This window comes from Bombina bombina, chromosome 2 (genome assembly GCF_027579735.1).
Source record: "Bombina bombina isolate aBomBom1 chromosome 2, aBomBom1.pri, whole genome shotgun sequence".
NCBI classification, from domain to species: Eukaryota; Metazoa; Chordata; class Amphibia; order Anura; family Bombinatoridae; genus Bombina; species Bombina bombina.
In genome coordinates, this window is record NC_069500.1 from 850067980 (window position 1) to 850086783 (window position 18804).

The 18804-nt window shown below is 38.1% G+C and overlaps 1 protein-coding gene across 1 annotated transcript in view; it reads left to right on the forward strand.

Moving 5' to 3' along the window:
* TECRL (trans-2,3-enoyl-CoA reductase like) overlaps positions 1-18804 on the forward strand; it is a 1178878-nt gene that overhangs the window by 1127888 nt on the left and 32186 nt on the right. The gene's annotated exons all lie outside the window — the stretch shown is intronic.

Consider the following 18804-nt stretch of genomic DNA (forward strand, 5'->3'; position numbering starts at 1 on the left):
CTAACAATTACTTTATTACATAAAGTATTTATATTATCTCTGTTTCTATCACACTATGATGGAGGCACCTTGATAAAATATAGTTACAAGAAACTTTTCAGAAGAGTCCATTTTAGTGACTTGATAAGATTCTGATTACTATTATTTGGTCACAACATGCTACATTTTGTCACTAGATAATGTCTTCTGAATCTTACCACTAGTTACTGTACCATATAAGTACCATGACCTGGCCCCACCACAATAAAGTAGTAGAAATTTCTGTTGAACTTACCAGAAAGATATCCCAAGTCTCCTGTGTTAGCCGATGTTGCTTTAGGTAGTGTTTATTAAAGCCATTTTCTTGGCAGCATCCTTGCTTTGATCTAGATATTCCACTACAACCATGGCGTATTGAGGTTTTGTGCTTTCCCAGGCACTCAGAATTGCTTGAAAATGTTCATGTTCAAGTGGACATGTGTGTATGTTTATATGGTGAGTTTGTGTAGTACAGTGTGCGTGTATAGTGTAGTGTATTATAGTGTGTGTGTGTGTGTGTGTGTGTGTGTGTGTGTGTATGTAGCGAGTGTGTGTCGAGTGAGACTCAAAAAGTGGTGCTACCCCAAATCTGCCACCCTAGGCAAGTGCCTTGTTTGCCCAAGCCAAAATACACCCCTGCACTACAATATACCCTGAGTTTAACATTGCCCCCATAGCAATTCTCGCTAATCATGATCCACCTCCACTACAATACGTCCTAAATGTGACTTGATCCAAACAACAACAGTAAACCATAAATTCAACCTACCCCTCCCCCATTGCAATAAACCTTAATTGCTATCAATACCCAATTTCCTGTTCCAATATTATTCCTAACTACAACCAATACCATATTCAATTAATTCTAACCATTGTCAGCTCCACTAGTCTGCCCTAGATGAGACCTCTCTGTAACACCCCCTTTACCCCCAAGGAGCCCACCCACACAACTGTAATAAAACCACCTAACACCAAGAGTTACCCTACATGTCCCTCTCACATCAATTGCATTTGGGGTTAATAATTTATGGGAACTGTGTTGTTGTGACTATGTTTGTTTATGAGGAATTACATACATATTTTTTATCAATTAAAAAGGGACATTAAATACACAATTTTTCTTTCAGGGTTCAGATAGAGCATACAATTTTAAACAAATATTAAATGTACTTTTACTATCAAATTTGCTTTATTCTCTTGGTATGCTTTGTTAAAGAAGCAACAATGCACGTTTGGGAGATAGCTGAACACAGACAAGCCAATCAAAAGAGCATCTAACTCCCAGTAGTGCATTGCTGATCCTGAGCCTGCCTAGGTATATTTTTCATCAAAGGATACTAACCCAATGCAACAAATTAGATAATATAATAAAATGTAAAGTTGTTTAAAATTGAATGCTCTATCTGAATTATGCAAGTTTAATTTTCATTTTACTGTTCCTTTAATAAAATATCAGTTATTTTGTTTAGATCATTTTGACTGCAAAAAAAAATCAACATAGAAACACAATATGGTCTCTTGTTGGAATAGGTTTGACAAACCTCCAAGTCTAATGCCTCTATATTAGTAGGATAATCCATGTGTTATTTATTTATTTACTGTACATGTATTTAATTATACATTTTAAAGAATAGTATAATAAAACTATTTAGGCTAAATTGATTTTAAAAATATTATATTTAAAATTTGTATTGTATGTAATGTGAGATTGTTTTTCCCCATCTGATATTGTATGACTTGTATGGAGCTACTGCATGAATAAAGTTATCATACTCTCTACCATTTGTTGACAATGGTTAGGCACCATTTGCTGCTGGGGGCCTCTACTGTAGCAACCGCAAACCATAAAGGTGCCAGTTTGCTTGAATGGTACCAGATGGAAATGTTTTAACATGTTCAGTTTCCTGCACAGAGCATGGAAAGAATATGTGAAGAAAGGGAATAAAATAATAATAATAATACCTTTCTGTAGGCTCCTAAACCTTGTCTAGGGCAGATAGCTGTTTTTAGTAACTTGTGCTCATATTACAAGTTGAAAGTAAATGCAACCGCACGAGCGCAAACTAAATTTGTGCTTGTAGGGTTAGAGTAAATTTAGACCTGACATAAAGGGTAAGGGCAAAAATTAAAGTTTCACAAAAAAAAATACATTTTAAAATAAATAGATGGGGGGTAGAGGAGAGCGCCAATATAGGCTGAGGAAGGGGTTACCGAAGTTCTCTTCAGAGAAATAAACCAAAAAGCGTGTGTACAACTATAGATAAAAGTAATAAAATTGAAATAGAAATTTATTATACATAGATATATAAATATATATCACAATGAGGTCCTCATAAAACAAATAACAGTGAAAAACAATAAAAGGTTCATGGATCCATGTTACAATAATCAAGTTTAAAATCTCATATACTTGAAAACAATTTGAAAACAATTGGTAAATGACAGATGCTTGGCCTGATGTGCCAAGCCTTCTAGTGAAGAGTATGTATAATAGTTTGTACAAAGTTCACAGTGAGTACTCCTGGAGTCACTAACAGTTCATGCTTGTCCAAAAAAAAAGGGGATGGAAGTTGGTGGAAAAAAAATTGCTTAAAAGATGATGAACAAAGTGTGAAAAAATGTTTTGAAAAAATCAGTGTTCTATCCTATATCCAATAAATGTGAAAGTCGTGGTCACTTGTAAAAAAGTTTTTTGTTTTTTTTTGGAATTGAAAAAATGTGATACTGCAAAAATTCCACAAAGAAAATAAAGTGTTCCAAAATTGTGAAAAAACAGCACAAAAAAAAAATATATAAATACACAATTGATTGCTGAATGTCTATGAATCCAGTGTTTCCAAAATCCTAAAGTGATTGCTGTGCAGTGGAACAGTGGCTGAGTGTTAATAAAAAAAAATTTTGAACCCAAAAATAATTATAAAAACCTGAAAAAAAGAACAAACAATACTATAACATATACCAACTGCTTCTCCGAATTTATGTGAAATGTGACTGTTGTTTGGGCGCCAAAACTATATACATACATTTCACATAAATTCGGAGAAGCTTACTCACAAACACCAGTCTTGATAAAGGCCAGGAGTATATGGCCAAAACGCGTTGACTGATTTGAGTAAGCAAAATACTGATATATGCACTTAACAGTTGGTATATGTTATAGTATTGTTTGTTCTTTTTTCAGGTTTTTATAATTATTTTTGGATTCAAATTTTTTTTTTATTAACACTCAGCCACTGTTCCACTGCACAGCAATCACTTTAGGATTTTGGAAACTGACATTCAGCAATCAATTGTGTATTTATATATTTTTTGTGCTGTTTTTTCACAATTTTGGAACACTTTATTTACTTTGTGGAATTTTTGCAGTATCACATTTTTTCAATTCCAAAAAAAAAAAAAAAAAAAAATTTTTTACAAGTGACCACAACTTTCACATTTATTGGATATAGGATAGAACACTGATTTTTTTAAAAAAAAATTTCACACTTTGTTCATCATCTTTTAAGCAATTTTTTTTCCACCAACTTCCATCCCCTTTTTTTTGGACAAGCATGAACTGTTAGTGACTCCAGGAGTACTCACTGTGAACTTTGTACAAACTATTATACATACTCTTCACTAGAAGGCTTGGCACATCAGGCCAAGCATCTGTCATTTACCAATTGTTTTCAAATTGTTTTCAAGTCTATGAGATTTTAAACTTGATTATTGTAACATGGATCCATGAACCTTTTATTGTTTTTCACTGTTATTTGTTTTATGAGGACCTCATTGTGATATATATTTATATATCTATGTATAATAAATTTCAATTTCAATTTTATTACTTTTATCTATAGTTGTACACATGCTTTTTGGTTTATTTCTCTGAAGAGAACTTCGGTAACCCCTTCCTCAGCCTATATTAGCGCTCTCCTCTACCCCCCATCTATTTATTCTTACTTCTTTTGGGTCCGCTAGGGTACCCGCTGAGGAGAGCTAGAAGAATATCCCTTTTTTTCCCGTTTCCCATTCCACACTGGTTTTTGCGCAGGATATACACCTCCCTATTCTAATACATTTTAAAATATATGTACACTCATAAATACACTAATACAAATTTTACATAAATATTTTAAAATTACAAGGATTCAAATGTGTATGGCGCAGTGTTTGACTAAAAAGGGCTATAAATGTATGTATATATATATATATATATATATATATATATATATACATACACACACACACACATATATACATATATATATACATATATATATATATATATATATATATATATACATATACATATACATATATATATATATATATATATATATATATATATATATATATACACACACACACACACACACATACACATACACATACACACACACTGTATATACACGCACACACAAGAGCTAACCCACACACATTTTAAAAGTTTACTTCTGGCAATGTTTGTGAGCGAGCAAGGGCGCTAAATAGTGCGTCACTTGTAATTTGGCCTTATGTTGTGATTTTAATTGGAAGCAATGTTTTTTGATTATATATCAAAAGACAAAGGGCCCAATTATCAAAGGATTGCTTTGTCCCACGAGAAGTGTTCCATTCCCTCTATCTAGTCTTGCAATTTTAACGCCAGGTAATTTGTTAAAAAAAGTGGGCTTTCCCTCAACCTTCTTCTAGTGGCTTCTAGTTCGGAATGTGTTAGGGTATGCATTGCTACCCTAGAAAATATACAACAAACAAAGGGTATCTTATATAATTAGATGCCACTGCCTGCCACAGACTCTTTCAGATCAGACTTTCTGTATTATGGCAACACCATTCAACTTTAGAGGAAGCAGTCAAGTTCCAAACACTTCTCCAAATGGCCTTTTGTGAATGAGAACCGGCAAATGGTGAAATAACATTTAGAAATAAGTACTAAATGGAATGTATTCACAGAAGAAATGCAGTTTTCAGCTTTTGTTTAAAAAAAGGCTATTTTTTTTTTTTTTTAAATTGCTCTTGAGAAAGTCAATTGTACCCACTGAAATGCGTTAAGCTATTTCTAACTATTAAAATTGGTTATTCCATTTGAACTGCCGATTCCTATGCTGATTTGGATGTTGACCACACTGGTTTCGTATGTATTCCAAATTGTTGGCAGCAAAAGCTGTTTTTTAAACTTAATTTCCTTGAAAAACGTGTTTTCATTTTGCAAAATTTTGCCTAGAATGAAGGTTAACAATGCAGAAGATTTATATCTCACAGAAGAAAGTGGCCTCAACTTGTTCCATTTACATTAATGGTCTTTAAAAACTTCACACACTGAAAATCATGTTTTGAAAAACTAAAAGATTTCCACCATTTAAACTATTGAGCTGCTTCAATCACGACAAACTAATTTCTCACTGTACAGAACTGGATCCATCAAGTAAACCCAATAGTAGCTAGAAGTTTAAGCATTTCTTTTTGCATAGGATGCTCATCAGTAAAGTACAGCCACACTACACCTGGACAGGGAGTCCATATCTGATTTTACCCATCAGCCTTAAAGGATTACTTTCTGTTATAATTTTTAAGCTAAACAACTAACATATTACAGTTAATAAACATTAATTAAAACCTACTGACCTATATTTTCTCCAAAACGAAGTTTCATAACGTTCTAAAAGTTATATCTTTTATTCGCCGATGATGTCACGTTATCCTGCCCACTATTTTCAGCACTGAGTGTTCAAAATACTTAAACCAATAACTTTGTGTTTAAAGAGCCATTTTGAAACCTAGGTATTGTAAACGGATTAGTACAGAGCAAAGGATACCCACGGAGTGGGTTTGGAAAACAATTAAATTTGCAGACAAGATTTCTGATATACAGTAGAGATATGTTAATGAAATGCTATTGATAAAAAGCGTATTTGGGGTAGTTAGTAACAGGTAAAGAAAATATTTACTTACAGTGGCCCTTTAAGGAGAAAAATTGACTAGGTTGATCATTTGCATATTGCTCACCTGGAAAGCACTTAACAGACAATTCTTTAATAGGTTATTCTGTGGCAAGTAACCATGTGCCTATATTAATATGGATGCAACTCATTGACGAGGCTGAAATTAATGTTTGGGGTTAACTGTTGTTTAAGTGCTTGACTGTTCTTTTTAGGAAGGTTCGGCCTGTAATGCTTTAGGAAAGTTCATCTCTGTGAAAATCATAATTAGACCAAACACGCTGTTTTGAGGTAATTACTTTCCATAGAACAAGCTATTGAGCCATTGCTAGTTTTTCGAGCAGTAATAATTAGATGAAACGGACTTGTGGTAAAGTCTATTTTCTATATTTATAAAGTTATTTCTTTTGCCACTTTAAGCGCAGTGTTTGGGTCAAAGTGCAAATCTGTGAAGTGAGTATTTTAATGTAATATGCTCTATTACCACATACAAAGGAAATTAATTGCAACAAAAACACAAAGAATGAAAACAGTTTAATAGAGAGAAACGTTTTCCGACTGCTTTTCTTAAACTAATTTATATTGCTTTGGGAGAGACAAGGAAACAATATCTAATAATCTTGCTACTTGGGCATTTGAATAGCTCACAAACCTGTCTTATGTTAAGAGAAAATGTGTTTAAGATGCGCGAAAATTGTTTATTGATGAATGAAAGATTTGTCCATTTCTATTTTTTTGCAATCTATCTCACAGATTTATTAGTTGCTAGGCAACTTTATCAGATTACAATAATTAGTGTCATGTATTTTACAAGTATTATACATGTGATTTTGTATTGAGATTTTTTCTTTATTATTAAAAATGCTGCACAGACATCGTCCACATTTATTCTTTTCTATCTGTTGTCCTTAAAAATTTGTAAAGTAAACTCCGCCAATTCTATCCTCTTGCACCACACCAAAATATGTCAAAGTATCTATCTATGTATCTATCTATTTATCTAAAACTCAGCCCTACCAGTTGGGGTGTGGGGGGGGGGGGGCACATCAGGGGTGAGGATATGAGAAGGTGCAATGGACACCCTTGTATTTAGTTTATGAAGCACTGTTTATGGTATCAGGAGGTGTAATGCATAGTGCTATTTTTTTTATGGGAAACATTAAATGTTGAGACTTGGGTGGCCGATAAAGGGGGTTGGGCTGAGGGGCTACACAAATTTGTCTTGCCCAGGGCCTCACAAATGCTAAGGGTGGCCTTGGTCTATCTGTATCTCTAGCTGTATCTATGTTGTTTTGTTCTGTTTATTTTTATTCTAAAACTAAAAGAATACTGGTCTGTAGGCAGGGGCATAACCATACTGGTCTGTAGGCAGGGGCATAACCATACTGGTCTGTAGGCAGGGGCATAACCATACTGGTCTGTAGGCAGGGGCATAACCATACTGGTCTGTAGGCAGGGGCATAACCATACTGGTCTGTAGGCAGGGGCATAACCATACTGGTCTGTAGGCAGGGGCATAACCATACTGGTCTGTAGGCAGGGGCATAACCATACTGGTCTGTAGGCAGGGGCATAACCATACTGGTCTGTAGGCAGGGGCATAACCATACTGGTCTGTAGGCAGGGGCATAACCATACTGGTCTGTAGGCAGGGGCATAACCATACTGGTCTGTAGGCAGGGGCATAACCATACTGGTCTGTAGGCAGGGGCATAACCATACTGGTCTGTAGGCAGGGGCATAACCATACTGGTCTGTAGGCAGGGGCATAACCATACTGGTCTGTAGGCAGGGGCATAACCATACTGGTCTGTAGGCAGGGGCATAACCATACTGGTCTGTAGGCAGGGGCATAACCATACTGGTCTGTAGGCAGGGGCATAACCATACTGGTCTGTAGGCAGGGGCATAACCATACTGGTCTGTAGGCAGGGGCATAACCATACTGGTCTGTAGGCAGGGGCATAACCATACTGGTCTGTAGGCAGGGGCATAACCATACTGGTCTGTAGGCAGGGGCATAACCATACTGGTCTGTAGGCAGGGGCATAACCATACTGGTCTGTAGGCAGGGGCATAACCATACTGGTCTGTAGGAAGGGGCATAACCATACTGGTCTGTAGGCAGGGGCATAACCATACTGGTCTGTATTCAGGGGCATAACCATACTGGTCTGTAGGCAGGGGCATAACCATACTGGTCTGTAGGCAGGGGCATAACCATACTGGTCTGTAGGCAGCCACATGGGTGAAATATGAGTTTCTTCTCTATGAATGTGAGTCATCCTTTTTTTCTTTGTTGCCTGATTGCAGGGCCTAGATGGGCTCCCTTGAGGTATGGGTTGGGTCTTAATTTAGACATCTAAGACCCCTATAGCTACACCCCTGTCTATAGGATAGAAGCTCAAAAGGTAACACTCCCACAGCAATTGGTGGACAGCGACATAACCAAAAAGAATAGGATTGACAACGTCCATTTAAAAAAAAAGAAAAAAAGGGATATATATATATATATCACAATGCCTTGTTTTTGATGCAACAAAGAATTTAGACTTTAATATCCCTGCAAGTCACATGAGGCATCAATGTAGCTGAGAGATGAAGCCGAGGAATAGCTGGCTGTCCTCTGTAGCTTTACCAACCCGGCCCTCTCTGGCATGAGTAGCTGTATATGTGTAAAAGTTTTGTGTATTTATACAGCGTTGTTTCACCTAAGCACAATGTGTGACTTTTCTTTTGCTTGCAAAGTTATTACCTGATTGATATATATTTTTTGCTTAGCACTTAGGTGTGCGTACCTGTCTAAAGCACTATATATCAGCACTTAGGTGTGTGTACCTGTCTAAAGCACTATATATCAGCACTTAGGTGTGTGTACCTGTCTAAGGCACTATATATCAGCACTTAGGTGTGTGTACCTGTCTAAGGCACTATATATCAGCACTTAGGTGTGTTCCTGTCTAAAGCACTATATATCAGCACTTAGGTGTGTTCCTGTCTAAAGCACTATATATCAGCACTTAGATGTGTGTACCGGTCTTAAGCACTATATATCAGCACTTAGATGTGTGTACCGGTCTTAAGCACTATATATCAGCACTTAGGTGTGTGTACCTGTCTTAAGCACTATATATCAGCACTTAGGTGTGTGTACCTGTCTAAAGCACTATATATCAGCACTTAGGTGTGTACCTGTCTAAAGCACTATATATCAGCACTTAGGTGTGTACCTGTCTAAAACACTATATATCAGCACTTAGATGTACCTGTCTAAAGCACTATATATCAGCACTTAGGTGTGTACCTGTCTAAAGCACTATATATCAGCACTTAGATGTGTGTACCGGTCTTAAGCACTATATATCAGCACTTAGGTGTACCTGTCTAAAGCACTATATATCAGCACTTAGGTGTGTACCTGTCTAAAGCACTATATATCAGCACTTAGGTGTGTACCTGTCTAAAACACTATATATCAGCACTTAGGTGTACCTGTCTAAAGCACTATATATCAGCACTTAGGTGTGTACCTGTCTAAAGCACTATATATCAGCACTTAGGTGTGTACCTGTCTAAAACACTATATATCAGCACTTAGGTGTACCTGTCTAAAGCACTATATATCAGCACTTAGGTGTGTACCTGTCTAAAGCACTATATATCAGCACTTAGGTGTGTGTACCTGTCTAAAGCACTATATATCAGCACTTAGGTGTGTGTACCTGTCTAAAGCACTATATATCAGCACTTAGGTGTGTGTACCTGTCTAAGGCACTATATATCAGCACTTAGATGTGTGTACCGGTCTTAAGCACTATATATCAGCACTTAGGTGTGTACCTGTCTAAAACACTATATATCAGCACTTAGGTGTGTGTACCTGTCTAAAGCACTATATATCAGCACTTAGGTGTGTGTACCTGTCTAAAACACTATATATCAGCACTTAGGTGTGTGTACCTGTCTAAAGCACTATATATCAGCACTTAGGTGTGTGTACCTGTCTAAAGCACTATATATCAGCACTTAGGTGTGTGTACCTGTCTAAAGCACTATATATCAGCACTTAGGTGTGTACCTGTCTAAAACACTATATATCAGCACTTAGGTGTACCTGTCTAAAGCACTATATATCAGCACTTAGGTGTGTACCTGTCTAAAGCACTATATATCAGCACTTAGGTGTGTGTACCTGTCTAAAGCACTATATATCAGCACTTAGGTGTGTACCTGTCTAAAGCACTATATATCAGCACTTAGGTGTGTGTACCTGTCTAAAGCACTATATATCAGCACTTAGGTGTGTGTACCTGTCTAAAGCACTATATATCAGCACTTAGGTGTGTGTACCTGTCTAAAACACTATATATCAGCACTTAGGTGTGTGTACCTGTCTAAAGCACTATATATCAGCACTTAGGTGTGTGTACCTGTCTAAAACACTATATATCAGCACTTAGGTGTGTGTACCTGTCTAAAGCACTATATATCAGCACTTAGGTGTGTGTACCTGTCTAAAACACTATATATCAGCACTTAGGTGTGTGTACCTGTCTAAAGCACTATATATCAGCACTTAGGTGTGTGTACCTGTCTAAAGCACTATATATCAGCACTTAGGTGTGTGTACCTGTCTAAAGCACTATATATCAGCACTTAGGTGTGCGTACCTGTCTAAAGCACTATATATCAGCACTTAGGTGTGTGTACCTGTCTAAAGCACTATATATCAGCACTTAGGTGTGTGTACCTGTCTAAAGCACTATATATCAGCACTTAGGTGTGTGTACCTGTCTAAAGCACTATATATCAGCACTTAGGTGTGCGTACCTGTCTAAAGCACTATATATCAGCACTTAGGTGTGCGTACCTGTCTAAAGCACTATATATCAGCACTTAGGTGTGCGTACCTGTCTAAAGCACTATATATCAGCACTTAGGTGTGCGTACCTGTCTAAAGCACTATATATCAGCACTTAGATGTGTGTACCTGTCTAAAGCACTATATATCAGCACTTAGATGTGTGTACCTGTCTAAAGCACTATATATCAGCAATTAGGTGTGTGTACCTGTCTAAAGCACTATATATCAGCAATTAGGTGTGTGTACCTGTCTAAAGCACTATATATCAGCACTTAGGTGTGTGTACCTGTCTAAAGCACTATATATCAGCACTTAGGTGTGTGTACCTGTCTAAAGCACTATATATCAGCAATTAGGTGTGTGTACCTGTCTAAAGCACTATATATCAGCACTTAGATGTGTGTACCAGTCTAAAGCACTATATATCAGCACTTAGGTGTGTGTACCTGTCTAAAGCACTATATATCAGCACTTAGGTGTGTGTACCTGTCCAAAGCACTATATATCAGCACTTAGGTGTGTGTTCCTGTCTAAAGCACTATATATCAGCACTTAGGTGTGTGTTCCTGTCTAAAGCACTATATATCACCACTTAGGTGTGTGTACCTGTCTAAAGCACTATATATCAGCACTTAGGTGTGTGTACCTGTCTAAAGCACTATATATCAGCACTTAGGTGTGTGTACCTGTCTAAAGCACTATATATCAGCAATTAGGTGTGTGTTCCTGTCTAAAGCACTATATATCAGCAATTAGGTGTGTGTACCTGTCTAACGCACTATATATCAGCACTTAGGTGTGTGTTCCTGTCTAAAGCACTATATATCAGCACTTAGGTGTGTGTACCTGTCTAAAGCACTATATATCAGCACTTAGGTGTGTGTACCTGTCTAAAGCACTATATATCAGCACTTAGGTGTGTGTACCTGTCTAAAGCACTATATATCAGCACTTAGGTGTGCGTACCTGTCTAAAGCACTATATATCAGCACTTAGGTGTGTGTACCTGTCTAAAGAACTATATATCAGCACTTAGGTGTGTGTACCTGTCTAAAACACTATATATCAGCACTTAGGTGTACCTGTCTAAAGCACTATATATCAGCACTTAGGTGTGTGTTCCTGTCTAAAGCACTATATATCACCACTTAGGTGTACCTGTCTAAAGCACTATATATCAGCACTTAGGTGTGTGTACCTGTCTAAAGCACTATATATCAGCACTTAGGTGTGTGTACCTGTCTTAAGCACTATATATCAGCACTTAGGTGTGTGTACCTGTCTAAAGCACTATATATCAGCACTTAGGTGTGTGTACCTGTCTAAAGCACTATATATCAGCACTTAGGTGTGTGTACCTGTCTAAAGCACTATATATCAGCACTTAGGTGTGTGTACCCGTCTAAAGCACTATATATCAGCACTTAGGTGTGTGTACCAGTCTAAAGCACTATATATCAGCACTTAGGTGTGTGTACCCGTCTAAAGCACTATATATCAGCACTTAGGTGTGTGTACCAGTCTAAAGCACTATATATCAGCACTTAGGTGTGTGTACCAGTCTAAAACACTATATATCAGCACTTAGGTGTGTACCTGTCTAAAGCACTATATATCAGCACTTAGGTGTGTACCTGTCTAAAGCACTATATATCAGCACTTAGGTGTGTACCTGTCTAAAGCACTATATATCAGCACTTAGGTGTGTGTACCTGTCTAAAGCACTATATATGAGGACTTAGGTGTGTGTACCTGTCTAAAGCACTATATATCAGCACTTAGGTGTATGTACCCGTCTAAAGCACTATATATCAGCACTTAGGTGTGTGTACCAGTCTAAAGCACTATATATCAGCACTTAGGTGTGTGTACCAGTCTAAAGCACTATATATCAGCACTTAGGTGTGTGTACCAGTCTAAAGCACTATATATCAGCACTTAGATGTGCATACCTGTCTAAAGCACTATATATCAGCACTTAGGTGTGCATACCTGTCTAAAGCACTATATATCAGCACTTAGGTGTGCATACCTGTCTAAAGCACTATATATCAGCACTTAGGTGTGTGTACCTGTCTAAAGCACTATATATCAGCACTTAGGTGTGCGTACCTGTCTAAAGCACTATATATCAGCACTTAGGTGTGCGTACCTGTCTAAAGCACTATATATCAGCACTTAGGTGTGCGTACCTGTCTAAAGCACTATATATCAGCACTTAGGTGTGCGTACCTGTCTAAAGCACTATATATCAGCACTTAGGTGTGCGTACCTGTCTAAAGCACTATATATCAGCACTTAGATGTGTGTACCTGTCTAAAGCACTATATATCAGCACTTAGGTGTGTGTACCTGTCTAAAGCACTATATATCAGCAATTAGGTGTGTGTACCTGTCTAAAGCACTATATATCAGCAATTAGGTGTGTGTACCTGTCTAAAGCACTATATATCAGCACTTAGGTGTGTGTACCTGTCTAAAGCACTATATATCAGCACTTAGGTGTGTGTACCTGTCTAAAGCACTATATATCAGCAATTAGGTGTGTGTACCTGTCTAAAGCACTATATATCAGCACTTAGATGTGTGTACCAGTCTAAAGCACTATATATCAGCACTTAGGTGTGTGTACCTGTCTAAAGCACTATATATCAGCACTTAGGTGTGTGTACCTGTCCAAAGCACTATATATCAGCACTTAGATGTGTGTACCAGTCTAAAGCACTATATATCAGCACTTAGGTGTGTGTACCTGTCTAAAGCACTATATATCAGCACTTAGGTGTGTGTTCCTGTCTAAAACACTATATATCAGCACTTAGGTGTGTACCTGTCTAAAGCACTATATATCAGCACTTAGGTGTGTGTTCCTGTCTAAAGCACTATATATCAGCACTTAGGTGTGTGTTCCTGTCTAAAGCACTATATATCACCACTTAGGTGTGTGTACCTGTCTAAAGCACTATATATCAGCACTTAGGTGTGTGTTCCTGTCTAAAGCACTATATATCAGCACTTAGGTGTGTACCTGTCTAAAGCACTATATATCAGCAATTAGGTGTGTGTTCCTGTCTAAAGCACTATATATCAGCACTTAGGTGTGTGTACCTGTCTAAAGAACTATATATCAGCACTTAGGTGTGTGTACCTGTCTAAAACACTATATATCAGCACTTAGGTGTACCTGTCTAAAGCACTATATATCAGCACTTAGGTGTGTGTTCCTGTCTAAAGCACTATATATCACCACTTAGGTGTACCTGTCTAAAGCACTATATATCACCACTTAGGTGTATGTACCTGTCTAAAGCACTATATATCAGCACTTAGGTGTGTGTACCTGTCTTAAGCACTATATATCAGCACTTAGGTGTGTGTACCTGTCTAAAGCACTATATATCAGCACTTAGGTGTGTGTACCTGTCTAAAGCACTATATATCAGCACTTAGGTGTGTGTACCTGTCTAAAGCACTATATATCAGCACTTAGGTGTGTGTACCCGTCTAAAGCACTATATATCAGCACTTAGGTGTGTGTACCAGTCTAAAGCACTATATATCAGCACTTAGGTGTGTGTACCCGTCTAAAGCACTATATATCAGCACTTAGGTGTGTGTACCAGTCTAAAGCACTATATATCAGCACTTAGGTGTGTGTACCAGTCTAAAACACTATATATCAGCACTTAGGTGTGTACCTGTCTAAAGCACTATATATCAGCACTTAGGTGTGTACCTGTCTAAAGCACTATATATCAGCACTTAGGTGTGTACCTGTCTAAAGCACTATATATCAGCACTTAGGTGTGTGTACCTGTCTAAAGCACTATATATGAGGACTTAGGTGTGTGTACCTGTCTAAAGCACTATATATCAGCACTTAGGTGTATGTACCCGTCTAAAGCACTATATATCAGCACTTAGGTGTGTGTACCAGTCTAAAGCACTATATATCAGCACTTAGGTGTGTGTACCAGTCTAAAGCACTATATATCAGCACTTAGGTGTGTGTACCAGTCTAAAGCACTATATATCAGCACTTAGATGTGCATACCTGTCTAAAGCACTATATATCAGCACTTAGGTGTGCATACCTGTCTAAAGCACTATATATCAGCACTTAGGTGTGCATACCTGTCTAAAGCACTATATATCAGCACTTAGGTGTACATACCTGTCTTAAGCACTATATATCAGCACTTAGGTGTGTTCGCGTTCGTGTGGCGGGCGAACATATGCGATGTTCGATCCGCCCCCTATTCGTCATCATTGAGTAAACTTTGACCCTGTATCTCACAGTCTGCAGACACATTCCAGCCAATCAGCAGCAGACACTCCCTCCCAGACCCTCCCAGCTCCTGGACAGCAGCCATTTTAGATTCATTCGGAAGCTGCTTTCTTAGTGAGTGGAGGGACAGTGTAGCTGCTGCTGATTTAATAGGGAAATTGATAGCTAGGCTAGTGTATTCAGTGTCCACTACAGTCCTGAAGGACTCATCTGATCTCTGCTGTAAGGACAGCACCCCAAAAAGCCCTTTTTAGGGCTGCTTTTTTTTTTTCCTGTGTAATCTAATTGCAGTTGCCTGCCTGCCTGCCAGCGTGTGTGTCAGGCTCACAGCATATACTGTGCCCACTTGCCCAGTGCCACCACTCATATCTGGTGTAACAGTAGTGTAAATAATAAAAATAAAAAAAAAACTTTTTTGACTGTGAAACATCAGTCTGCTAGTGTAATCTAATTGCAGTTGCCTGCTTGCCAGCATGTGTGCCAGGCCCACTTGCCCATTGCCACCACTCATATCTGGTGTAACAGTAGTGTACTTGATTGTGCAAAAGGAAGTAACCTTACCATGGGTCTCAGACCGCACGTCTTGTAATTCTCTGTCTGGGAAATTATCCATCAAATCTATCTATTTACTGTATCTATCAAATGTATATTGCATCTATTGATCTATCTATCAAATCTATCTATCTCGTGGCCGGACTGTTTTGTGACAGCCACTTGTGTTTCGGCCAAATGTCCATCGGCTAAAAGTCTGGCCACGATTGCACACGCAGTGCCCCAAATTTGAAGTAGGAGGACCGACCAAGCATCTTTTTCCATCTCCCGGTTCCTAAAATCCATGCCATATACACATCCCCTGGTGCCGCAACTGCCTCTGGGAACCTTACCATGGGTCCCAGGCCGCACGTCTTGTAATTCTCTGTCTGGGAAATTATATATCTATCAAATCTATCTAACTATATATTGTATCTATCAAATGTATAAATGTATTTAAATGGTTTTAAAATTCGCCTGCCTATTGAAGTCAATGGCGGTTCGCCCGGTTTGCCCGTTCGCGAACAGTTGCAGAAGTTCGAGTCCGCCGTTCGCGAACGGAAAATTTTCAGTTCGCGACATCACTATATATCAGCACTTAGGTGTGTACCTGTCTAAAGCACTTTATATCAGCACTTAGGTGTGTACCTGTCTTAAGCACTATATATCAGCACTTAGGTGTGTGTACCTGTCTAAAGCACTATATATCAGCACTTAGGTGTGTGTACCTGTCTTAAGCACTATATATCAGTACTTAAATGTGTGTACCTGTCTAAAGCACTATATATCAGCACTTAGGTGTGTGTACCTGTCTAAAGCACTATATATCAGCACTTAGGTGTGTGTACCTGTCTAAAGCACTATATATCAGCACTTAGGTGTGTGTACCTGTCTTAAGCACTATATATCAGCACTTAAATGTGTGTACCTGTCTAAAGCACTATATATCAGCACTTAAATGTGTGTACCTGTCTAAAGCACTATATATCAGCACTTAGGTGTGTACCTGTCTTAAGCACTATATATCAGCACTTAGGTGTGCGTACCTGTCTAAAGCACTATATATCAGCACTTAGGTGTGTGTACCTGTCTTAAGCACAATATATCAGCACTTAGGTGTGTACCTGTCTAAAGCACTATATATCAGCACTTAGGTGTGTACCTGTCTAAAGCACTATATATCAGCACTTAGGTGTGTACCTGTCTAAAGCACTATATATCAGCACTTAGGTGTGTGTACCTGTCTAAAGCACTATATATCAGCACTTAGGTGTACATACCTGTCTAAAGCACTATATATCAGCACTTAGGTGTGTGTACCTGTCTTAAGCACAATATATCAGCACTTAGGTGTGTACCTGTCTAAAGCACTATATATCAGCACTTAGGTGTGTACCTGTCTAAAGCACTATATATCAGCACTTAGGTGTGTGTACCAGTCTTAAGCACTATATATCAGCACTTAGGTGTGTGTACCTGTCTAAAGAACTATATATCAGCACTTAGATGTGTGTACCTGTCTAAAGAACTATATATCAGCACTTAGGTGTGTGTACCTGTCTAAAGCACTATATATCAGCACTTAGATGTGTGTACCTGTCTTAAAGGGACACTGAACCCAATTTTTTTCTTTCATGATTCAGATAGAGCATTAAATCTTAAGCAACTTTCGAATTTACTCCTATTATCAATTTTTCTTTGTTCTCTTGCTATCTTTTTTTTTTGAAAAGCAGGAACGTAAATCTTAGCAGCCAGCCCATTTTAGGTTCAGCACCATGGATAGCGCTTGCTTATTGGAGGCTTACATTAACCCACCAATAAGCAAGCATAACCCAGGTTCTCAATCAAAAATGGGCCGGCTCCTATGCATCACATTCCTGCTTTTTAAATAAAGATAGCAAGAGAATGAAGAAAAATAGATAATAGGAGTAAATTAGAAAGTTGCATGTTCTATCTATCATGAAAGAAAAAAATTGGGTTTAGTGTCCCTTTAAGCACTATATATCAGCACTTAGATGTGTGTACCTGTCTAAAGCACTATATATCAGCACTTAGATATGTGTACCTGTAATAAGCACTATATATCAGCACTTAGGTGTATGTACCTGTCTAAAACACTATATATCAGCACTTAGATGTGTGTACCTGTCTAAAGCACTATATATCAGCACTTAGGTGTGCGTACCTGTCTAAAGCACTATATATCAGCACTTAGGTGTGAGTACCTGTCTAAAGAACTATATATCAGCACTTAGGTGTGTGTACCTGTCTAAAGCACTATATATCAGCACTTAGATGTGTGTACCTGTCTAAAGCACTATATATCAGCACTTAGGTGTGCGTACCTGTCTAAAGCACTATATATCAGCACTTAGGTGTGAGTACCTGTCTAAAGCACTATATATCAGCACTTAGGTGTGCGTACCTGTCTAAAGCACTATATATCAGCACTTAGGTGTGTGTACCTGTCTTAAGCACTATATTTGAGCACTTAGGTGTGTGTACCTGTCTAAAGCACTATATATCAGCACTTAGGTGTGTGTACCTGCCTAAAGCACTATATATCAGCACTTAGGTGTGCGTACCTGTCTAAAGCACTATATATCAGCACTTAGGTGTGAGTACCTGTCTAAAGCACTATATATCAGCACTTAGGTGTGTGTACCTGTCTTAAGCACTATATATCAGCACTTAGGTGTTTACCTGTCTAAAACACTATATATCAGCACTTAGTTGTGTGTACCTGTCTAAAGCACTATATATCAGCACTTAGGTGTGTACCTGTCTAAAGCACTATATATCAGCACTTAGGTGTGTGTACCTGTCTAAAGCACTATATATCAGCACTTAGATGTGTGTACCAGTCTTAAGCACTATATATCAGCACTTAGGTGTGTGTTCCTGTCTAAAGCACTATATATCACCACTTAGGTGTGTGTACCTGTCTTAAGCACTATATTTGAGCACTTAGGTGTGTGTACCTGTCTAAAGCACTATATATCAGCACTTAGGTGTGTGTACCTGTATAAAGCACTATATATCAGCACTTAGGTGTGCGTACCTGTCTAAAGCACTATATATCAGCACTTAGGTGTGCGTACCTGTCTAAAGCACTATATATCAGCACTTAGGTGTGTGTACCTGTCTAAAGCACTATATATCAGCACTTAGGTGTGCGTACC